This window comes from Bombus huntii, chromosome 11, assembly GCF_024542735.1.
Source record: "Bombus huntii isolate Logan2020A chromosome 11, iyBomHunt1.1, whole genome shotgun sequence".
NCBI classification, from domain to species: Eukaryota; Metazoa; Arthropoda; class Insecta; order Hymenoptera; family Apidae; genus Bombus; species Bombus huntii.
Window position 1 is genome coordinate 7,771,005 of NC_066248.1, and position 26,230 is coordinate 7,797,234.

Consider the following 26,230-nt stretch of genomic DNA (forward strand, 5'->3'; position numbering starts at 1 on the left):
TGGAGGATAGAAAGGAAAAGGAGAATAGATAGTAATGCTGGAGAAATGAAGGGAAAAGAGGAAATTAGAGGTAGTCACTTTTTCTTCTACTCATCGCAGTGGTTGAACTACAATGACCAATATTTGTTTAACATAGAAATTTTTATTAGTCCTATAAATCCTCGTTCTCTAATATTTTATTGTCAATCCGTTTTGCCATATAACACGATCAAGACTGTTAAAGACACAGATGTACAAATTTTTAGTCGAGAGCATAAGAAGGTGTAGAACGATGGAATAAGTAAATTATTTAAAATATTTGTAAAGGGCTGGTTAAATAGATTTTATATCGCGATAACCTTTGTCCTTTCGTTAAAATAGAACACGAATTAATTTATCCTAATCCTTTTATTGAACCACAGAGAGATAAGAAATTTTAGAACTGTAGGATAAATAAATTATATTTAAAACGTTCGTAAAAATTGTCCCGATCAGTTTTACGTAGACACGACAACCCTTGTCATTCTTTTGAAATGAAACAGCAATGCATTTATTCGTAACTTTCTGCTCTTTTAGAAATACAAAATGAAATTGTTTAGAATTCTCTCGCGATAGAAATTAAACTTTGACATCCATCAGTAGCTTAGCCGGTGTTATTCGCTGCAGAAAAAAATAAATATCGCTCGATTCGATCCTCGGGAATACTCATGAAACTTTCATACCCTTTTTCGACTGATAAATATGTAGCTGGGCGAGAGAAACGGCGTCCACCCGCTTGTGCCCGGATACATTATTAAAGTATCAAGTGAACCTGCAAATACGCGAGACGCGTCGATATCCTGTTTCATTTTTAATTACTTCCGCCTACGTTTATACGCGCGGCTCGAAATCATTCGAAAGGTAAATGAATTTGTCGGTCGAGGCTAATTCGATTATCCCCCACGGTTTCGTAGCACGAAACGAGATCGGTTCTTGGTTAAATGTCGATCGCCGTGCTGTGAAAGAACGATCCTGAATAAACAGGATCATTTTTATCCAGGAAATTAATATCGTTCGGATACTCCGAAGCGTACATCGAGGAGTTTTAGCGTGGTAAAATCACAGTAGAAGGAATAACAGAATTTGTAACTTTTATTATAATCTTCGATAATTCGTTAGAACGTTTATCAATTTATAAAAACGTGTTTCTTTATTAGCTGAAAGTTCGATGAACCAATACCGGATGTATCATTGCTAAAATGCCTGTTATCGAGAAAGAACAGATTTCGCAAGCTATACGATATGTGATACTAAAATATTTTATATTTTTGCCGGCTAAAAGATACAATATCAAGAGCAAATATATCACTACGATTCATATCACATACACCTTACACAATATAGAGACGGCTACTGTACGAGGATTATTTGTCAACTTTGTAGGCAATAAAAAGCAGATCGTCGGTGAATGTGCGAATTCACCAATAAGAAGAAACGTGGAGAAAAATTGAAGAATCTATTGGTCAAACAATGTCGAATAACTATTATCTCTAATTTATTACAATCCGATATATATAAATCGTCTGTACATGGTAATTTACCATTTCCACCGTTGTAGAATCTACTTCTTCTTACTCGGTTTCGGAAATTCCTCGATTGAAACCTCTCGAACTGAGCATCTGTTTCTTTCGATGGAAGAATGGCGACAAAGCCGAGTAAGAATGGTCCACCGTCATGATTTATGTTTGCTCGTCGACGAAGGGGCAACGGGAACATAGACCGTGCAACGACGATGTTCATGTCGTGTTACGATCGCAATTTCACCGGCCATTAACCCCTCACCTCCCTCCCTTGTGTAATGCATCCTTCGTGATATACTAGTGGTTTATTAAGGATGATAGAGAAATACGTACGGCTGGTAAAGAAACTTTTAGCCGGAGTAATCTTTCCCGTCGTTATGGATTTCCTTGGAAGTTTTCATTTTCCCCGACACTTTTAGCCCGCAATCCCGTGAATTCGTGGACATGAAATCGCGATGCCTCTTCGAGAATCGCGCGTTGATGGTGCGCGTAACGCAGCACACGTCGGAATGAATGTAGCACGCGGTCGATTATGGAGAAAATTTCAGAATCTGAATTACGCTGATCGTGGTAGAACCGATTAAGGTAGACATATAATAGAATAGAATCGCGTTAAGATTAGAAATTGGGAAAGTAATAGATGAGTGTGATGGAATTGCAAAACGAAAAAGAATAGGATGGGCTTGAAATAAAATGGAACTAAAAAGATGATCGAATAGAATGGGTCGAAGTAAAATGGAATTAAAGAGATTTGTGATTTACTGATTCTTATGAGAATAAAGAAAGAGCAGAATGATGAAACGTATTGTTTAAGAAATTTTCTTAACTCGTTGAATGCCATTACAGTCTTATGTGTTTTACCCTGGCGATCACAATATACCATACCATAACGTTTAATTTTTGTTTAGTTTTATATTCTAATAAAAAATGATTACCAAAGGGATTCACATGGATATAAGAATTTTCCCAAGTTTGCATTTTTTTAATAGAGATCCATCTTTCATTTTACTTTTTTAAAGATTTTTAAAGATTATTCTTTAATTTTCTATACTTCCGTAGTAATTCTATCATTAAATACGTGGCTCAGAATTTTGATATTAAACGATGCTATTTGTCTCCATAAATGTTTATCGTTTTTCTGTTATAGGTAGCCGTCCAATAGCGGTGCTTTCAGGCGTTCATACGTCGACACAGCCTACGGTAAGAATGCCAGCCTTTCGTGATACAGTTATTTAGAAGGTCCCTTTATGCGTAAAGCATAATCGTAAAGTTTGTCTGATAGTAATAAAAGTGACTTCATATACATAGCGTCAGTTATTCTACGCGAACAGCTACATTTATGGTTGAATCGCGTCAAAAAGTTTGAACACACATTTGTTACGTGTTTGTGATTCAAATACGCAAACTTTAGAATCTTGATCTTTTTTCTATTGCCGTGAGTAATTTATCAAATAATTTTTCACTTGTCGTTCGTTATTATATTTTTATTCTAAAGACTTATTTTATTGTTTTTTTCTATTAGTGCCTTTGAAATAAAACAAGTAGTTTCGGTTTTAAAATTAAATAAAGGACAGGAATCGCTGTTATTCGAAAAGAAGCTTAAACAAAGAAATAGAATTTGAGAAATTGAAAGGATAATAATTAGTCTAAATAATAGTTTCATCGACTTTATTTTATATATTTTATATTCTATATTCTATGTTCTGTATTCTAAGACTAAGACGTTTTCCTAGCCTTACAATATGTCTTAAGCTTCCAAAAACTATAAAAGAATCATCGTCAAAGTGCGCTATTTGTCGTCTGAACTCCATGCAAAACAAAGTTTTCGAACATTAAAAGTTTCTTTGTTTATCGGAAGAAGGTTGGGTCGTAAAAATTTGAAAACCGTAGCAGAGTTAAATAACCAGCAGAAAACTTTTCGAGTACCTAACAAACCTTCTAAATATCTAGCAAAATTATCTAATACGAAGTTACCTAACTATCGAGACCAAAAATTGCTTGCCCTTTGACCATAATAAGAAAATGAAAATCGCGAAAATCGTTTGTACCTACCGATATTCATTGCTTCAAAAATACCTAAATGAATTCATAAATTCAGCTGATAGAGCTTGAAACGGAATTGCTAATCGTCTACAAAGGTAGCAAGAATCGAGGAATCGGTCTTAACGCGAGTAACTCGTTTCGTAGGTGAACCTATCCGAATAAGGGTGGATGCTCGACAGGGGGAAAGGAAATTGCTCGAACAAATTGAAAAGCGTGGACGCCTCCATTAGACTGAACGAGCCGGGCTCGATTTTACGGACCCTCAGAATTATACTTTCAAAGTGCTTTAGAAGGCAGATCGCTGCTTCACCTCGAAACTTCAATTTGCCCCCTTTCGATCCTCAATCAGCGTAAGATTCACCTTTTCGACACCTTTTTTATGATAGTTTCATTTGACCGCCGAGTAGAAGGTTGCCCTACTTCCAAAATCGTGTCATAAATGTAGCTGTCTTGTAGTTCTTCGGCTTTCGATCGTGTTTTTCACAGTATGATACATTGCGCTTTTGTTCCGACGTTTTGCGAATATCTCGATATTAGGTACTCTTTTCATACAAATAGATTTCATGGTGATGCAATAACAGTAAATACTGAAACACGTATCTATGTTGTAATCATTTTATTATAATCAAAATCGTTTTGTTATAATCAAAAGTATTACAATGAGTATAAATTTGCAAGAAATTTAAATGTACAAAAAAGGGTCGCTGTCCATGACTTATTTTTATTACTCGTACATTGTTCAAAGATTCTTGAGAAAATTAATATCAATGCGCCTATTAGAAGGATCAGGTATCTTCATACATTCGCATCTGTACCGTACACTTTTCGTTTCGAACTTCAACGTTCAATGTTCCCTTTTCAACGATATTTTATCCAAATTGGAAATTCATGGCGAAGACGCGAAGAAAGGAGCTCAGCTCGACGAACAAGCGCGTTTTATTAAATTACCAATCGGTTGGTTAATGATCGTGAGCTTTTCGCGGTCAGACCAGTGTCCAAGAAAACCAGACGCGCCCGTCTTTGTATTAGAGCATGTGTGCTCATGTGTGTGTCTAATGTGTGTCGTATGGGTGTGTGTAGCGGAGACGTTAGCAAACAACCGTGGGTTCAACATCGATTACCACTTTACGCAGCGACTGGACTACGTTGATGATGCTTATTCGTTTGGTACACAAGCTGTGGTTAAACGAGACACAAGTACGGCTGGCGGAAAGTGGATTGGTCAACACGGAAGCAGCGCCTCTTTGTTTTTTGTACTTCCGATGGCGAGCTGCTTGGTCGTTGCAATGACTCCGAGTTATCGGGTTTGAGGGTGAAAATGCACACAGCTTTCAGAATATGAGAAAATTTTAGTTGGGGAAAGTTTTTTTCTTTTCGTTGTAATGATTTAAGCTTACGTTTGATACATTTAATCTTTCAATTTTTTAGATAATTATAGAGGGTTGGTAGATTTGGGGAGCCTTAATTTTTCAACTGTTCGATTTTTGTAGAGTTGCTAGGCTTGGAAGTTTAAATTTTTTTAATTTTTTAGTGAGTTGTCAATGATGATATATCGTTAGATAATGGTGCTGTAGGTAATTAATCATCTGTCAATCTTTAATGTTGATAATTGCTGAATCATTTTGCCCAAAATTATGTTACATTACTGCAGCATTATAGCGTCGTCAATTAAATGAAATATGGCATTAAGCATAACAGCATTGAATATTAATCCAAACTAGTCCTACGATAAATCACGACGAAACGTGAATAGAATTCTTTGCACATTCCCTGAGGCCTTTCGTATTCTATGGTATAAACAGAATATCCTCTTAACCGTAGCCTTTTAACTTTTAAATTAATGTGATACAGTTTTATCGTTAACTGTAAACTTTTAGTGTTTTTGAGATAAAGCCAAGAATTGGCAGAGTCTTCTCAAGAACTTAATTTTCTTTTATTCTTGCTTTATCCGTTTCACTTTATTGGAATAATAAAATAATAAAATAAATTCTTGAGAAGAGTTTGTCACATTTACTGGACTTATTTTTGTTAAACTTTCATCTTTGTTTGTTCTTGATTGGTTTAATACTCATATCGTTTCAGTATTTAAAGTTACATTTAGTATTCCGAAATAGTTGATTTCCGATATTAGGTCATAGGTCACGTTTTAGCAATCTAATGGTAAAGGTTGAACGTCTCTTAACTATATAGGGAACTGATAATGTTTTATTCTCGATTATTTTATCTTTAACGAAAATTATAACTATTATAATTTTGGATCCTTGGACGACTCTCATGATACGTTAAACTTGCAAACGTCATTCTAATTCGATTCATCTTCAACTATTTTCAAGATCCGTCAAATAATCGCTCTAGGATAATTCTAAGAAGCTAAGTAACGATTCCATTAACGAGCTTCTATTTCAAGAAGGGAGACGTTTCCTTCAAGGATGTAAAATAATTAAACATATTATTATCCTGCAATTTATGTTTCACGAAAATACTTGAACATAAGCAAATATGATTTCAAGTTTCTTCCAGTTATGTAAATATCTTAAATACGCATATATTTAACTTATAATTTTGATATAAAAAATCTACTTTACTTTACGGTCTTCTATTTTCGCGCATAATCTCTCACAAACTTGATCTCTTCCTTTTTTACATCCATTTCAAACTTGCCAACTGAAACTATCACCAATAAAACAATAAAAAGATTCTTGTCAACATTCGCTTCAAATTCTCCATTCAAAACACTCACGAAAAAAAGAGTAAAGCATAAAACAAACAAAAGAAGGAAAAAAGCAAGAAAATATTTTCCAATAGGCATTTGAAATATTTAGATAAAAAGGGGTTGAATGAAAAAATCTTTGATTTCATCTAATAAACAATTTTTATTAACCGAGAGGAGGATACGAACGAGCATAAGGAAAATTAAAAAAATTTCTTTTTGTATAACATCACCTGTTAATATTTTCCAAAAAAAAAAATTAAAATTAATTGCTATTGTAGAACGTAGGTAATACACACTTCTAAAAATTTCAAACTAAGAGAAGCTAGAAACAAGGATGGTACCATAAAGAAAATTTTCTAAAATTTCTTTCTGCATAACGCTACAAGCAAATACTTTTTAAAAAATAAATATAATTAGTTGACATTATAAGAGCGCTATCGTAGGTAATATGTATAAAAAATTCGTAAAAAATTGTAAGCCAGAGGAAGCTACAAACAAACATAGATAGCACCATAAAGAAAATTTTCTAAAATTTCTTCCCGCGTAACGCTACGTGTAAATATTTTCTAAAAATAAATATAATTAGTTGCTGTTATAATTCACTATCGTAAAAGCACCTTGAGACCTTTGCACGGTACCTGTACTCTGTATCCTTCCCTGTACTTATCTCGTTTTGGTAAAAAAAACTGCACTTGTACCACTTTCCCACAGAGCCTCTCGTTTCATCCAGCGTCTTTCATTCCACGGTGCATGAAAACCATCGTTCGTTGGTAACTGTTAAGTAGCAAGTTTCCTGACAGATTTCCAACTTCTCTCTTTTCCTCTCGTTTAAACTTTCGTTGTTTCTTGTTCAAACGTCGATTTAAATAACGCGAGGCGACGTTCGAAGAGCATTTAAAGTATGATTACGCGGCACCACGGTACATTAATTTAGACGAGAATGAGTTGATTTGATCTTGCTGTCTGATAGAGAATGATTATTCCGTGCGAGATATATATCGACTGATGACGATGGAAGGGGACGATAACGACGCAGCCACGATAACGATGATTCTCGGCTGGAAATAATTATCCACGGGCCGTGTCGAAATGGACAAATGGTTCATCGAGTATGGAAACTCTCGAGCAGAGTCGTGCACTTAATTGGAGCACATATTAATTACGCAATTTCCAACGGAGGATTATATCGCTGTCCTACAACGGACTCTAGGCTTCCGTTTGTCCCAAGAGCCATCGTTTGTTTCCGGTTTCTCGTGGATCTTTCGAGTTTAATTTTAACCACTCGAAAACATACCGAACTTTTCGGACTGTTTCGAGAGACTCGAACTTTTGGAAATTAATAATTGGAACGTATGCAAATTATTAAGTCGGTAAGCTCGCTCATTTTTCGCTAGCGTAGTTTATTTAAAAAAATGTTTAAGAATTGCTTAATGAATGTATAGGTATTTGAATTTTTTGATAAAAGATATATATATATATTTATAGAGAAATGGGATAAATAAATTACTCCACGATTAGATAGAATACGTGACGTGTTGTTTTAAGAAAAAGCGATGAAACTTATTACTCAACCTAAACACGTGTGCTTTTATTGAACTTTCGTTGTAGCTCCTTTTAATCTCCTTCGAATTATTGAGCTGGCTGCAAATGATTCCGTGTGATTCGTGACGTTGAAAATTCGAAGGTTTTATTCTTCTCGTGTGTATCCTATCTCGAGATAGTAAAAATTAGAAATCAATTTCTGGAATATAATTAAACAGTGATTAAAACAAATTTCAACGAATCTCTTGTTATCGATTCTGTCCGATTAACCGCAACCTAAAACCATCCAAAAGTAGAACATTCTTAAAAGCAACATCCTCTACGTATATCTACAGCATCTACAGATATTCTTTGCGAAAAACAAGATAAAAAAGTAGATAAAAAGCGGCGGGAGACTGCAGTCCCATTTATCTAGCCAAAGAAGGAATCACGAGGGCATCGTTATCGACAGGACTGGGGAGTAAAAAAGGCGGCTGCTTAGCTTCTAAACTGTCCGGCTACAGGTTACAGATTTTCCTCGGTTTGCTCGGCAGGTAGGGCTCAGGAATCGACGTTCCGCAAAATAGTTCCACAAGGTGGCCCTGCACAACGGCCTATTTTCCGTATTTTCACTCTCGTCCTCGTCCCGCGCGCAGCTTTTGTTGCTCCCTTTTCATCGCCCCGGCCGTGGATTCAGGTCAGCTCCGGTCGTTGCTTTTACACCGACGACCCTCCACCCTCATCGGGTCGCTCCACACATACACACATACACACACGTACAGTGACATAGAGTCAAACACCTGCATATACCCGTATATAGGTGATATACAAAGGGAGGCAGAGGGGAGGGGGAGAAAGAGAGAGAGAAAGATGTACGAGTCATCAGGCCACGCTACTCGATTCGAGACGGCGTACCAGTCCACGAAAATTGCCGGAAACGTGCTACTTCGTTGGGAATAATTGCCACCGACTCTCTGGCCATCGATGAAAGATCGATTGTCCGTTTGTACGGAACGTTATCTGGATACTCTGACCCGCGGATGGAAAAATAAACCCCGTCTTGATTGAGTTTTGATTCCATGTTTGTCTGTGTTTGGGGATGATGCTCCTCTCGTGGTTGAATGTTTGCGATATCTTCCTCATCTGTGGTCTCGCGTTTTTCTAAGTAACGTTCAATCAGTCCGAGTATCATTAATACTGAGAGTTAATATTTAACGGTCATGTCTGGATCTAGGGATGGTAGATACAGATTTAGGAGCGAAATTGGTAGATACTGGAACTTTGGTAAATTGATTTCTGTTACGTCGTATTCTGGTATTCAGATGTTTGGAAGAAAAGTTGTATGCCTTTAAAAGAGATTTACCAGCGTTGTTAGAAATTTAATAATATAAATATATAGTGGAGTTGGGAAAGCTTGGGACCAGTTTTATACAAAGGAACATTATGGTTGTAGCCGCTTATTTATGTCGTATGTTCCATAAGAATCTGTCTGGAGTTCAAAGAGTTAAGAAGGGAGATTTAGGTCCGAAGGATGAACCTCACGTTGGATTAACAAGTGAATCTACTGCAAAAAAAGAAATAACTTTATAAAAAGGATATACAATAGTATTTACTGAAAGATGATATTGGTAAAATGTTAGTAAACCTTTGTGAGGTATTTTATGTTTATTTAAAATTTGGGCAGAACCCAGAGTATCCACAGTAAAGTACTCCTTACAATATTTAACTTCTATTTTTATGCTCACAAAGGTATGTATTCGCGTACAAATTCATAGCCCACACATCAATAAACGATCAAGTTTTCATCATGATCGACGTAAATTTTCAGTTCAGACATTTTCCCCAGCTACTTTTTGAGCCTTTCTATCAGAGCAGAAAAGATCGATAGTGAGAAGAACAGAACATTCCGTTTGCCATTCTTTCGAACGTATTAGAGCACGAAAGGTGGTACCGGGTTCAGCTGATCGCGTTGAGAAATTTAATGAAACCTAATGAAAGGGGCGGGTATTAAAGGTGTAAGTTCAATCTCGCTGAACTGAATGCTCTCATCTAATGTAAGAATCGCGCGCGCTGGGATTTCGAAGTGTTCGGTCCGTGGCAAAAATCGTGAGTGGTCGTTATGGCAAATTGCATCCACTTGAACGACATCCTCCAAAATGCAATATCAGAAAGGGGGCGGTGCACTTGCACCCGTTACCACCGCGGCAGAAATTAGGTAAATAAGGACAACAGCAAGCATTCGAGTCCGATTTATTCATCCTTTGGCGACTTTCATTTTGCTATTTCATTCTATCTTTTACTTTGAGATGCCTTCTTGTACAATGCAACTAATATTACCAGTGAAATCTTACGAGTTATTAGTGGCAATAAAATTTCGTGCATAGCAGTAATAAGATCAGCAATAATAGATGCAAATACAATTTTACAAACTACGAGTCATTTGATCATTTTACGTGAAATTGTAAAATTCTGTTATAATTTGTAACTTGATAATTCGTCAATATTGTTCATTGCTGAGATATTATTAGATACACAAGGGCTGGAGTTTCTAGTATACCATAACTATGCTGCAATGATTATGCTATACGTGGAAAAATTGATTAAAATTATTCATGAACTTTTCTCTAAATCTCTATTTTGTTGGCGTTGAAACTAGACAAAATTTATCTTTTGTACGATACTTGCAATTTGATTATTTGAAAATCTACATTATTCTGCTACATTATAAATTTCATAACACTCTACTGTCACTATACTCTCCACACTTAGAGTCTTTCTTAGAGTTACAACAACCGACTAACAAAATATAGAATGGCAGAAAAAATTGCACTATCAAAAAAGTAACGCAAGAGAAATTAAATTGTGTAAACTGTCGTATAAAATAATGATCTGTGATCATTTCGATCACTCTTCGTACTTTTAGTATCACTCTAAAATAATTAAAGGAATATCATAGACGATGATAGATCCTCTGAATTTAAATTGTAATAAATCGCTCGCATATTCAGTGACTTTTTTTAATCTCTTACCATTCACCTTCAATCTCTTTTTTCGCTCCATCTCTACTCAATTTTTCCTCGAAACTCGTTCAACCGCAACGACATAACAGACACGAGTTCCGAGCGATGTTTTCGCAGCTGGGTTGAAAGGGTGGCTCGTTTGTAACGACAACTGTGGTTCAGGGGTGAATATTTTGTCTTCGTCGTTGAATCGAGTCGTTCGGCTTGCCATTCTGTTACCGAGTCTCCCCGGGGCGAAGCCGCGTAATGACCAGACATCGTTACACGCGTTAAAACGGACCTATGTTTTAACTCCCATAAAGGCTATTTGCTTTAAAGGAACAAACGAATTTGCCAATTCGCAAACCTTTCCACGATCATCCTTTGCCTCCGTGTCGGTACATCATCGATATTGCAAATACTTCCTTTTTTATTCATCCAGCACGAAGAAACTTCTCATAAAGAGTTAGGTGACTTTACATTATCTTTTACATAAACTTTTTATATTGTCTTACAATATTCCTCTTTTTCACAGAGAAAGAATGAAAAAATTCCGTACATTGTCGATTTCGATTAAAATTGTCTTTTCCTTTGATTTTGTACGTAAACATGTGCTTTTTTGTACTCTTCAAAATTGCTAAAATACCGAATAACATTAAAATATAAAAGTCAGCAAAAATGGACTTGTCACGTCATCTTTCTATGATTTTCAACGAAACGAGATACAGTTAGAAAAATGTACGACGTAAAATATCTCAAGATACAAAGGGATTAAAAATGTAAATCGTACGAACGATATATTATAATTATAGGTGCAAATTCGTTTTGTATCCACATATTTTTATCAGTTTATAGTTCGCGCGACTTTAATTTCTTAAATTCAAGAAGAAAAATAATAATTTTCCAATGTCTACGTCGATATTTACAAACTGCTATCGCAACGTGACGCGAAATACGATATTCCGAGTTATCTTTATTTGCGAAAACGCAATTTTACCGTGAGAACAGCGCGAACTTATCTCCCCGCGTACTCCTTAAGAACGCCATTTTCCCATGAAAATAGTTATCTTTCCGTGGATACGATGGTTGTAAAGTTATCATCCCCGTAGCTGAAACATACGTCGTTCGATAAAGAGCATCAACGCTTATCGTTCGGTGGAAACGATTGAATTTTATTAGTAAGAGAAATCTGGTGGTGAAATGGAAAATAAGGAGGCAGACAGTTCGATGTGCGAACGAGTGCTGCACGCGTGCAGATCTTCGGGATTGGCCTTCATTCGTTCACGTCAACGTAGACGGTCGGTTGTCTGATCTATCGTTGTTCAAAATGGCAAGGAATGGCGTAACGGGGCGAAAAATGGCTCTTCGTTTCTCTTTCTGCGGCGAGAAATGATATATACCGAAAACAGACAGTGTATTACGTGTGAATTTTCGACGATTCCTTCTGTCAGAAATTTTTCATCCCTTCCTTTTATTTCTTTTCTTCCCCTCCGTCTGATGAAAATTAATGGGAAGAGAATGAAAATAATGGAAAAAACTTGATCGTTCGTCAGAGTTACGATTTTTAATATCGGTTGCGTCTTTCTAAGGAGATTCCGAAGTTAATTCTTCAACAGAACGGTGTATGTTCCTTTCAGATTATGTAATCAAAGTTTCGTCGTAAGAGGGTGAAGTTAAGGTTAAACTTCGATAATTACCTTCTGCTTGAAATTATCTCTACGTAATTACGGCTGTTACGGTTATCTTTGGTAAGTGAAACGTGCGAGTTCTTAAAATACAGTACGAAATATTACATCGGAGAAGTTTTACTCGATAAATGGAAAGCAAATGATTGTAAGAAGTTGACAGGGGATTTTCCAGTTTGTTAAACAACACGTCCGATGATCTGTTTTATCTTCGAATAACCACGGCAGGCGATTGAAACGAATAATCGTGAATGATAGTTTAGAAACGAAAACGGAGATATAATAAAAAATAGAAGAGACAGAAGATAAAGAAATCGTTTCAATTGCAAGCAGGAAGAACAAGGTGGAAAATTGTAGGATAAAGTTTCATAAATCGGCGAGCTGGGGGAGTTAGACGACGAGACCAGGAATATCCCGGATCGTTCGGGGCTCTCAGGGATTCTCTGTCACGGGGACGCTTCTTGCCGGCTGAAAGAATTAATCACTTGTCAGACGCAGAGTTCTCGTGGATCCCATTTTTTCGTGACTCGCGAGAATAATTGGCCCGGCCCTGTCCCATGTGTTTTATTCGCCGAAACTCCGCTTTAAAGGCCATCGGAAAAGGGACAAAAGGGGTGGCTGAAAATTTCGTGGCGTGGTTTAAATCGAGGCCTGGAACGGAAATAATTTGCACGTCGTTCGATCGCGTGCATCAAGGCGCGAATAATTTGCGAAATTATGACGCCGGGGATCGATATTGAGTCGTGACTGATACCCACCTAGGGGGATGAAAACCAGTTTCTTCTTTATCCTCGTTATCTGTCTGGGTCATGGTGAATGGATAACGCGAGGGGAACGCTTGCTCGTCGTAGGGAAATCGTGGAGCGATTTGTCGAACAGAAGAATGGCGGGGATTGTGATTTAAAAGTCGAAGTCGGGATCCTTTTAACGCAGGACGAAGCCATTCGAGGTCGCATGAATTCGGGATGGCGAAGGTTGAGTAGGTCATAATTATTTCATGGCTGTCTAAAGTACGGTCCTTCTTAGATTACTTTTCCTTCAAAGATTTCGTTTTTCTAGATATTCGCGAGGGAACCTTACGAAGGATCAGTTTCCCAGGGATCTCGAAGAAACATGGAAATTACTCCAGAATCGATTTATCAAAATTAGAATATGTTGAATGAGACGCTCATTGCTTCTAATATCCCAACAGGGAGGGTGTACAACCTTCGGCTTATCGATTTCATCGAAACATTGGATGCTAGAAAATTTCATTCTGTTTAAAAATAATCCATTATAGAATCGGATGTTGAGTACTTTCGGGATATTCGTGATTAGATCGTGATATTTTCTATGCATTTATGGAAAATTCGAAAAAATGTACAAGATTCTACATAGTATAATTCTACATACTACAACGTACGAGTTCTATATAGTTCCATTTTTTCAAATTATATTCGTAAAAGTATGAATTTGCATAAATATCCACGGTCTGTTCGAGATCAAAGTTTCGTTGCTGGGTTAGTTGACGGTTGAATCGATAAGTTGGACAAGTTACCACTTATAATACTTTGACGCGATGAAACTTTGATCATGAGTATCTGCTCAAAAGGTATTAAATATTTAATTTTATACACAAAGTAACGAAATTTACCAGTGTTCGAAGTTTGAACAAAACCGGTGAACGAGATAACTGAGCATCTCATCAGAAGATCCTAAATCGCCCTAATATCTCACATTGCTCGTAAACTATCTTCCCTTCCCTTCTTTAAAATGAAAAATAACGAGACAGGGTATAAGGAGATATCTTTTTTCGTCCATCGTTCTCTATTTCTTTTTTCTTTTTTTCAACCCAAAGAATTATCTGAAAACACCCGATAGAATCTTTGAACCTAGTTTTACGAGTCGACTGAAATAATCTGAATTTCCATGAAACGTCGCGGGAACCGGAAGTCCGCAGAAGAGGAAGAAGTCTCGTTTCGAGTGAATATTCGCGCTCGAACCGTCTTTCTTGAGATAGTTTCCCTTTTTGTCCGACCACGTCGCCTCGTATCGGAAGAAACAACGGAATTGAAATTAGAACGAGGCTGGCTCGAGTTCTCGGCCAGTCGGCGCTAAAATTACCGGGCAGAACGTCGAGCTATCGACCTATAACAACAATTATTTCGTTTCCTTTTATCGGAAACTTCGTAATTGACGAGTGCTGGAGGAATAACAGTGAGAAACTGATTCCATTTATTTCTCTTTGATTATTATTAATATTTGAACTAGCAATTTTTAATGTATATTTAAATACGTACGCTACATATAAATGATCATAATTAAGCCATCGCTTTATTTAGCGTTAAGGATTAAATAATACTGAATAGTTAAATCTAACTTTAATTCCAAATTACATAATTACTGAATATGAACCTTGTTCGATATTTTAACATTTTGCTTCGGACATAGCGTTAAAGCAGTAATTACATACAGCGTTCAAAGGCTCCTCAGCTTATGGAAAAACTCGTACGATAAACGATTGAAGCGGTGTAATGAAAAGAAAACATTACAACAGCATTACTTTGCATGGTTTTAATGTGCAAACAGCAAAAATACAAATATTGTAATCTGTCATTTCGAGGCATTTATTATTTCTATAGTTAATAACCACGTACATATTGTTGACAGATTTCTGACCAATATCGAGGCTTTTTTCAATAATAACGATACTTTTAAATAATTGTTTCTTCGTGATTTCTATAGAAATTATTTTAAGGAGGATATAGCGGACGTGTGTCTCACGTGGATGTGATGAAGTAGTTTTGCAACGAAGCTTCTCTGGTGTTTGTGCGTTAGTTCTAAACCGTTCGGAGTTAATTGTAGCATGAGACTGTGTACGTAGGTGTTAATAGGGTGCGTTAATTACACGACGGACGCTCGAATAACTGTGCGCAATTACGCGGTTAATCCTCCTCTGTCTAGTTCTTTTGCACGATTATCTCACTTTCTTTTTCACTTGTTTTCATTTCATTTTCTCTTAAACGGTATTCTATTTTCCCGCCTTTCGCTCCTTGTGTAGAATCCGTTTTTCTTTCACTTATGTAGAACCTGTTTTTCTTTCACTATGTGTGATTTTTTTTTATATGTCCTGCTTTTATTTGCTTTTTTAAATCCGCCTTTTGTTATCGGTGTTTTTATACCTTCAAAGCCTTTTCGCAAAGTCCTTTCCCCTTCGTGGTGATTCTGTCTTTTACCTTATTTTTATTACATCCTTTCTACCGTCTTTGTTACATTTTTAGTCCCGCCTTTTTTCTTCTTTTTCTTTTTTTTCTTTTTGTTGTGCTTTCATTGCACGCTTCTATCGTATCTAGTTTACTCTTTAAATTCTTATTAAATTGTCTTTTATTTCTTTTCGCTTAAAGTCTTATACCTCCAAAGGCTCCTCTTGGCCCTTAAAGAAAAATGAGCTGTCTTGAGGTAACTGGAATCCAACCTACGATTTCTCATCCTGAAGCAGCTGCCTAATTTACTTTTCCACTCCGTTCCTGAAACACGATCTTTTGTTCTTCGTATTACCATTTACGAAATAGAGATCTTTCTGTTCCCTTTTAGCTCATCTAACTATTCCTTACCTTATTCATCCCACATTGTCAGTTTTCTCATTGTATATCTCAACCTTTTGTTCACTTTCCTCTTTTTCTCCAAATTTTCGCTATCTTTTCCAAAAACTTTCCCATTTATCCATCGAAACACAATCTTCTCTTTCGTCCAGTATTCTTCGATTATTTCCTCTTTTGGTTGAACGTTTGCATCTCCTTTTGTGTGTTACTCTACGTACGGAGCGGAGCTCTCTTTCTGCCTTCATTTAACCATTCTCTCTACCTTATTCTCCGTTCTCACTCAATTCTTTTCCCATATTTCACCTTCTTATCTTTCTCACTTCTCTTTCACCCAAACTTTCATTTCACTTCTCCATACATTTTCTTATCCATTCACACTTGCCAACTCAAACTTCTGTTCCTTTTATTTTCTCTATATTCTCAGTCCAGTCTTTTCATTCCCATTCTTCGTTTACATCCGCCGTTACCCTCATTCCGGTCAAATAAAATAATGTATTATTGTTCAAATAATCATTTTTCAAATATACCATTTGAATAATACCCAAGCTTGATGTTGATAGAGAACGAGGTTAATCGAGTGCAAGCAGGATTATCAGGCTGAACGGATGATAACCGTAAGACTAGTTTCCCTAATGATCCATGTATCACTTAGACTACCTGCAGAGTAGCCGAAAGTTCATCTCGTTATCTACAGAACAGGCGAACTCGGTACGCCGTTGACGAGTGGCGTTCACGTGGGTCTTCCTGGATAAAGAGGTTCCTTTAGGATAAGTTGCTTGCTTCAAACTAAGATGTACGCTAAGTGAAACTCCTTAACTACGTGCAACCCGCGTCTAAATTCTTGATGGTACGCTAGCACAAGTTTACAAGAGTTCCAGGATATTGACGTTACATCGATTATTTTCACGGCCGAACGTAAAATATTAAGCGTATCCGTGGAATTCTCTCACACGATCTGAGTATGAAAAGAAGACGTTTATTAATATACTCTTATTTTGCAATGAATCACTTTTTCTGCTTAGATTGCACGTTCTATTTTTAAGATATCAACTTTGTGTAGTCTTCTTCGTTCTGCAGGCTACTTATAATATTAGGTTGTCCGAAAAGTTTCTTTCGTTTCATAAAGTCATAATAAATGAGCAACAACTTCTGTTTATATTTTATTGAATTAGGTATGATCCATTTCGTTGAATTTCTATTATTATATTCGTACGTAATTCAATAAACATTGTGCGTCTATTATTTCCTTATAAAACGAAAGGAACATTTCGGACAACCTAATACTATACGAAACTAATACTTAAACGATACAAAATTTAATAAACGTCGGATCTTATTAATCAGCATGTAGATAAACGTGATGATAGATTGATATGTAAATGCCAGAAACACCAGTGTGCGAGAATACGTTCAGCCTAATGTATCGTTCCAAGACATACAACTCCATAATCCGTATCAGTGCATCCTATGAACCAACGTTGACCAAAAACGCAACTAAACGTAAGGGAACATTCCCCGGAGGTTCCGACACGACATCCAATTCCAAAACACCTTTCCTTCATTTAATACGATCTTACAACGTTGGAAGGATTACGTAAGACCAAGTGGAGAAGCGTGTCGGTGTGCCGATATCGTGGAAAGAGGCCATCAACTTCATTTTTCCTACGGCGTGAAGGAACTTGGCCACACGGGGACGTTTATCGCGTCCGAAGGGGATCGAGTTCGAGTATTTCCATTGACCCTCCGGAAAAATCCATCGTAGACGTGTGTAGAGGGGGATTGAGGGAAATGCTCGAAGGGTCTAAACTCAATTTGTTGGCAAAGTTGCACCTTCTGGATTCCTTACTGGACCAAGCCAATAGCCTTTCAAGCCACCAAGCAAACTGCCATCGTTTTCCTTCCTTCTTCCTTTTCTTCTCTTTTTCATTCTATCTCGCTCCTTATTTTTTTTTCTTCTTTTTTTACCCGTTGCCTTCTTATCTGAACTGAACCGTACACGTGGCAAAGACCCGTCGAGCTTGCGACATCTCGGTAACGCGGTTGGAGAATTTCGCCTTCGCGCGTTGGTAACGGCAGTTCTTATTTCTACTCGCGGACGTGGTAATTTTTATAGTTGCAAGCTGCTGGAAATGGAGAAACGGGTGTAATCGAGTTGGAAGTTTATGTGCAAGGTGTCGTGGAGCGAGTATACGGTTAAATCGAGTCTGCCGAGAGTTCCCTTTCTACTCGCAAAGAGACGCAAAGGATAATAAGTTGAATATTAAAAGTTAATACTTTTTTTCATATCGTTTTCTCCCATCCCAGCTTGAAGAGATTTGATCTGGGAATTGCAGATAATTTTAACGAGGGATACAGGGTGTTAGTTTCACTGTCGCACGATGAAAAATCCGAGAATCCCGTGTGACTCTCCAACTGTTGGCAATTTAATCAGAAGTTGCTTTATTTTGTTTAATTCACTTTAATATCCCATGCGATATGACGAGGTAGACATCCTCGTTTTAAGAAACTGAAGAGTTTCATTCGTTCTTTTTTCCTAACACGTATATTTTACGATGAAAAGGAACGGAGCGATACTTTTTATGGTACAAGCAGTCATGACGAACCGCATTAATAGACAGGTCGATTTGCCAAATGAAATCTCGAAACTCGATCACGTACTTTGTTGTTTGCCTTCCTCGTTCGAGCCTTTCTTTGAACAATCATTGGAAAAATTCGAGCATCTTCTTTTCCCTTCCCTCTGCCTCCAATAAATTTATAGAAATATAAGCAACGGAGTATTGTGGAAAGTTTGGAAACTCGCCAAGTATCGATAATTAGTTCCTGCATGTGCACAAAGAAACTAGAACGAAATTAAGACAACGACCCCGGGATGGGCCGGTCCAACAATAAGCCCACTCGGTGTTTGAAGCAACTTTGAAGCGAGCTAATTTACGATAATGGTATCCCGAGGGCTACTAAAGCAGCCCGCGGGATCCGAGACGCGATTAAAGTCATTTCCACGACCACCTTGGAGAAAACGCCGTGCCGGGGAGAATTATTGTTTCCCCCGTTTTACGGCCGACTAAAAACACAGTTACGACCTGGAACGACTGAAATCGGAATTATTTCTCTTGGGACGAGTCGCGTCTCTTCGTGCTAATTTGTTCGTCGTTTGTTGGGAATGTGTCTATTAAGCGTCGAAACGTTCGTGGAATGTTTTGCTGGTAAACGTTGAAATTTAAGATGGTCTTATTCGATTACCGTCATCGCGGGAGCGATAGAATTTTTTTGCAACCAGTTAAGTATCCTTATACTGTTTGTAGTATAAGTGTCCTTATACTGTTTGTAGTATAAGGACACTCTTAACTCGTTGCATAGGGGAGGATCCTGTCGATTGATTATCGTACGTTTCAACATATGAATAATTATTGTAGTAATTATTGTAGATTGAGTCTACGGATTTAATTAAATTTCTTTTAGAAACGAGGATAAGTAGCGAGAAAGACACGGTTAATTTTCATATTTGTCTCTGTAAATAGACAATGTATCTAGTATGTGTATCATGTGTACAATGTATGTAGACATGTATATTTCATATTTGTCTTTGTAAATTTTCATAATGCGCAATCGAATGTTTATAATATCCTATTCAAGTGTAGCGTAGCTTATTGCAGATTGTATCCACAATTATTCTTTGAATTATATCACGAATATGTACGATAAACGACAAGATATTGGAAAATTAATATTAAGCTCATAAACACGCTGAAGAGTATTAAAACATTTTATCCAACACTGCTATGAATTATAAAATAAAAATACGCAGAAATCTTATTAAAGAGTAAAATAATTCTATACCATGGATTGCAGCAAACAGTTACAAAATATACAAACGATATGTAAAAAGCAATTACGTACTTACGTCTGCAAGCTCGATATCAATTTCTTTCAATAATTTCTGCAATTATTAGGTGCAATCTCAGATGATGTTGCACCTTTTCACGATCACAATCGTAAACAGGAAGATCTTTTCCCTTTCATTTCCTGACGTTTTGCTCGTGAGTCGCGGAGAAAGGACTCGAATCTGCGGAAAATCTGCATCTTCGAGGCTCCACGGCCGAGATGATCGCATTATCGAGCCGCTCGAGCGGCAAACGAGCCGATCGTCGATAATCTCGTTGTTCATCTCGCGGTCCTGATCTCTTTTCCCGATCTTGAATATCTTTCGAAGTGCAAATTAGCCCGGCAGGGATCCAAAGCAACGGCAAAAAAAAAGAGAGGGTGCTCGGTTCATCGATCGCGAACCGATCGAGCGTGAAATTTCCCGCGAGTCCAAACGAAAAAAATTCGCTAGGACTGTAAACTTCCTGAGACGACCGCGAGATTTGAAAGATATCGCAGTTCTTTTTTATTCTAATCGCATTGTCTTCACAGACATTTTAAAGTTTATTTTTCGTGGTTTTTAATTATACACGTTGATAACTGTATAGGTTTCTCTAATATTATAGAAGTTAGAACTAATCCCCTGTTGGTTATTGGACTATTATTCCCATTGTTCTACATTTTGTTTTTAACGTGCAAGTACAATGGAATTCCATTTATCTAAACTCGTCGACGGACAAATAATTCATATAACTGGAATTCATATATCTAATAGTAGTTTAACAATTTTTTCCGCTACTATTATTTTTCGTTCACATAATAGAAATTCGCGTTTGAATGAATGTATTCGATCCGCAGAGATCCGGCAAACAATTGACATTTCGTTCCAATAACGGCGTCCACATAGATTGGAGGATCGAACAAATGAAAAAAATGAAACAGCGTTTGAAACGTACGACGAATTAGTATGAAACTACGATATTTTTTCTCCGATTTATTTTATTCAACTTTGATAGACAAATATATTAGAATTAATAGAAATTATATAAAACGTATATTCTTCTTAACACGCAATTGAAATATAGAATAAAATACGTATAACCAACTTTTATCACAATGCCATCGAAATAAAAATCTCGAGACTGAAATCCTATTAATCTTGATACGTTCTGTACTCCCCAAACCTGCAAGTCGATTAACGATCCTAGTCTGAAACCGTAAAAATCGACCACTTTGAGCTCGACTTTTTCCCTCAAATGGAAAGGGTTCGAAGGGATACGAGCAAAGTGGGTGGTAAGTTGATCGAACTCACGGTCGAACAACGTAGAATCAACGTTCCAGAGAATTACCTCGGCCAGCCACACGGCCTGGACGAGCTTTCTCGTGAGAACGGACAAAAGGTGTAGACGTGGCAGAGAGTCGTCTCTGTACTTTGGTGGCTGCACCACGAAACGGCCGGGGGGAAGGGGGGCTTCCTCGATTCCGCCTGTGGAAAACTGATAGGCTTCTCGAACTCGCCGCGATTGCCTCGATCTTCTTTGTCACGATAATGACTTTCCACTTCGCGTATCTCTTTCTTCGAGCATCGACCCGCCGCGCCGCCTCTTTATCATCTTCACCGAAAAATTCACCCTTATCGGGTTAAAATGTTAATTAGTGTCGATCGTTGCCATGTTGTAAAGCTCGAGGCTGTTAATGGATTTTTGCTAATCAATGTGGTCCGTGGATACTTTGAATGTGTGATACTTTGTAAATACTTTTACTTTATTTTTTGATTTGTCGCGCAAGGAATATTAAATAGAATAATATTAATAAGAGATCTTGTTGGATATATTTTTGATCGTTTGGTTATTTTTATATCTTGCTATGTATGATGATGTAGCGCTGAATATATTTTTGGAAAATGGCGATTACAAAAACCAGGAAATAATTGGCGAAATGTGGTGCAACGAGTAACGTTAAATACTAAATATAAGTGCGATACTGAATATTATTCTTCTATACACCATATTATAGGCTTTCGTGAATGACAATACTTCTGAATTTTTTATAAATATTTAAAGGTTTCCATTTTATTCCTGCAATTTTGATGCTCGTCGTAGGCTGTAGCTTTTATTGTTATCCGCTTTTTGCATCAGCCTCTCGACTCTCATTATTATCCCCCAAGGTGTATTTTCAATGGATCAATTTTAAATTTCCCTCTTCCTAATCTAAATTCCTCACTTTCCACTGATTCCATTTAAAAACTATCGCATAAAGGATATCCTTTCTTATCCCCATAATAAGAAGAAAGAATTCGCGAAAGCCGATCGAATTGCAGGAGATCGTAGAATACTCTGGTTCTGCAGACGAACAGCTCCGCCAATCGAACTATTCGTATTCCTCGTAGACCCTCTAAGCCTAATATTCTAATATGGCGGTCGCCTAAGCTCCGACTCGCTCGCCCAATCTCCATCATATCTTCTCATCTCAGTCTCGAACCAATTTCCTAATCTACAGCTGAAAATCCGCCCTCGAATCCCGGATAATCGTGTCTCCATTCGCATTTTTAAAACGTGCACGCTTTCACTTAACGCTCTACCGACGACACAAACACTAATCTGTGTTCCTTTTTTTTTCGTCGTGTTCCCGGTTTCGCACAAGATCGCGTTACAGTTTCTGAGGCCCGAGACTATTAAGCCAGCGGAGGTCCCCTTTACAGAAAGATAGGGGAAGAGAAATAAAATGAAATAAATTTACACAAATATGAGATAAAATTTGTAAGTTATGTTAAAAGATCTGTATTATACATTTTTAAAATACAGATATCCCTTTTTTTATTTTCCGCGGCGAATTTACAGAATTTTACTAATTTTATCATCTTTGTATACTTTGAGCGCACGTAGCTACGCGTTTCGACACATACAGTGGCGGATAGAAGAAAGTTCATAGAATGGAATAATTTTACAAAATGAGTATATATTGAATAAAAGCAAGGAATCGATATAATTTATACCATAGAACAAACGACTGTTGCCAACTTGGTGAACAATTTTTAGTGTAAGTCGTAAGTATCGGTTTTAAATCTTTCATCCGTCACTAAACGCGCGCCCTGGTGCGACGTCTATGTGTTAGAATAATTCGCTACGTTATGCTCGTAAAATAAGATGCATTTTTTCTTGTGCTTTTTATAGCGAGACCCGAGGCTATAACCTTCGCTAGACCCCTCCCCCTTAATCCGCGCTTGATTTCGCGTATCGCGGATTTCACTGCAGCCACGAATGGGATACGCGCGTGTTCTCGCGATCTACGGGTTATCACTGAGACACAGTGACGCTAGAGTGGGGAAACAAACTACTGGAAGTAGGGATTTTAGCGGCGGAGCGAATGGTGGGGCTACGGATAAAACAGAGTTCCAACAAGCGCCAGCGGCAGATGTTTGCGCTTGTACAGACGTCGTTCTAGACGCAGTTCAAAGTTAAATGAGGTCGGGAACGTGCAGCCATATAACCCGTAATACTGTGGCAACGAATTCGTGGACTGACGAATCTGACACATTACTCCGTGATGCTCGAAATTGTCGAGTCGCTTTGCATCGTCTCAACCTTCTCCTCTTTATTACTGAACCACCATTGATCAGTTACGACTTGCTTGATACACGCCACAGTTTGTCGTTACTAAAGTTCCGAAGAAAAGCTTCTTGCGATTCAATCTTTTTGAAAGCTTGTGTGTAATGCTTCATGGAGATGTGAAGGGGTTTGCTGATCTAGGACGAGTAAATAAAGCTGTAAATGTATTGAACTGGGTTTTTGGGAATTTTTAATTGGAGGCACAGTTATATATATTTATATATATACACGCTCGTAACATACAGAAAACACTCATTTCTTTATTATATTTCCTTTATACATGGAAATTCGTGAAAAATTTAAAATAACTAAATAACTCTAAATTCCAATTCTTCCTTTCAAATTTTAATTTTTTAATTGTGAATTTAACTAGAACAAAGATTTTATTTTTGAAGTTATATGAAAATTAGATATAATTGAAAGCCCAAAAAGCCTCAGTTCATAATTACTCACTTTACAACTTTTCATTACTGTCTTTTGTACAACTTTATTACATATTATTTTTACATAGAATTAGAAAAAAAAAAAAATAGTCAGTTAGCATCAGAAATTCCACTGACCACCGTCGTTGCGAGTGATGGAAGTCAGGGAGCGGAGCTTAATCATGAATCATCTCCTGCAATCATCATCTGCTAAATCGATCAGTAGTACACCTACTGGCTGACTGACGATGTTCGTTCTCTGCTTCAAGATATTATATCGACCGACTAACTTTAAATGCGAGAACTCGTAACTCCACATAGACATCTAGTGGAGACTAGGAGAACTACTTGCTTAACACAAATATCAATATCTTTAAAATTTCACATTTATTAGTTACAAACATTTATTAGTTACAAACCACATACCAGAGATAAACATCCACTAACAATTAAATAATCTTATTTTTCAATAGTTCATAAATAAAAATATTTCACATCTTTTTTCCACATTTTTATTAGTACATACATAGTAGTTTTCTAAATCTTCGGTGTTTATCAATATCTTTTTCAAAGCTTAATTATTTATAAGTTATGACGAATTATTCATTTTGTTAAACCTATATACTATAATTTCTTGAATACAATGATCGTAATACATTAATGATATGATCGTTTATCATAGTATCTTTTAAATATTCTGATAGATATCATATAGTATAAAATCTTTGCTCATAGCCGAAAAGAAAAAGGAATTTTTCATAACAATTTCTTTTCTTTTCTTTTCTTTTCTTTTCTTTTCTTTTCTTTTCTTTTCTTTTCTTTTCTGTAAAATATACTTACATAATACAATAATGAAACGTTCACATCTGCACACATTTCCATCTCAGAATTATTTAAAACTATATGATACATTTGCAATAAGTTAAAATAAATATTATAGGATACATAACAAAAAAAGCATTATGGTTAGTTAATTTATTCATGAATAAAAAAATAACAAAATATATCCGCCCCCGGGTGGGCTCGAACCACCAACCTTTCGGTTAACAGCCGAACGCGCTAGCCGATTGCGCCACGGAGGCCGTTGGAATTCTGGACTACGATGTACTAGGATAAGCCGTAAGCATCTTTTAATTCTAACTTTTAATCGATATTTATATAAAAGTCATATAATTTATTTATACAATAGTATCTTTATTCAATGAAATTCTGATCACGTAGTAATATCACATTCTACGTTTTACGTTTTATAACTTACCTTGTAAACGTTTCATTAATGTTCTCCAATATATTTTAACTGAATCATCAAAACGGCTTTTATGTTTTGTTTCATATACCTATACAATTTTCTACAGATAAGAATTTAATGCAAGTAAGGGTTTTAAATGAAAAAAAGGAGAAATATCGGAGAAATATGGACAACGTTGTAGGAATTATGATATAAACTTAAAGTTCCCTTTTGGAATTATCTGTATCCTTGTCTCCCTTTTGTTGTATCTAATGACCAACCGTCATTGTTAGAGGAAAATTATTAGCATAAAATGGCCAATTATGTGCTTTACATATTTTTATCTTTCCTATATTACTTATTCCTCTCGAAATGAAATAAGCGGAAACGTCTTCTAATGCGAGAGGATGCACAAAAGACGGCCGGAAGGAAATTGTTGGCCGGAATTATCGAATATTACGCGATAAAAATATGCATCACCGCGAGTGCTTTTCTGCGTGGGACAGGGACATTTAATCAGAAAATCCATCAAGAGATTGCTTCTGGGCAATTTCTTTTCTCTCCTGTAGCGAACCAACATCCTCATCTCCCTCTGTAATTCGCTCTTCTTTACCTTTGCTAAATTTTTAAGTAAAGACATTCAAAATATACTAAATATAGCTTCTCTATTCGATTATTATAATTATTCTTAAATTTCTTATAATCTGTAAATTTTTATTTTAAGCGTATTTACGCGTCTAAAAAGTAGGGCATATTTATACGTAAATTATCCGTTTATCCAATCTGATAGGTAATATTGTCGGAATATGCGGAAGACTAAATGGAAGTATTTGATAGGTCACGTTAATAGAGACATACGTACATTAATAAATGCACAGATTTGATTATACGGTGAAATCAATTGGTATGTGCATAAATTCCACGGTTAGTTCAATAACCTTAATAAATTCACTAATAACACATTTACCAATCAGGAAGTGGTTATATTAGGAGCACAGAATTACAGTTCGGTACCGGTCGACTGTGCACAC

At 36.7% G+C, this 26,230-nt stretch overlaps 1 protein-coding gene and 1 non-coding gene across 4 annotated transcripts in view; one reads left to right on the top strand and one right to left on the bottom strand.

The window, feature by feature from the left end:
• Nucleotides 1-26,230, top strand: part of LOC126871355 (acetylcholine receptor subunit alpha-like) — a 102,343-nt gene that overhangs the window by 20,654 nt on the left and 55,459 nt on the right. For all 3 annotated transcript variants that reach the window (XM_050630063.1, XM_050630064.1, XM_050630062.1), the window contains exon 2: nucleotides 2,686-2,738. The gene's annotated coding sequence lies outside the window, so the exon portion shown is untranslated. The remainder of the gene's footprint in view (nucleotides 1-2,685; nucleotides 2,739-26,230) is intronic.
• Trnan-guu (transfer RNA asparagine (anticodon GUU)) lies at nucleotides 24,980-25,053 on the bottom strand. Its single transcript has one exon. It is a non-coding gene; the product is annotated as a tRNA-Asn (tRNA).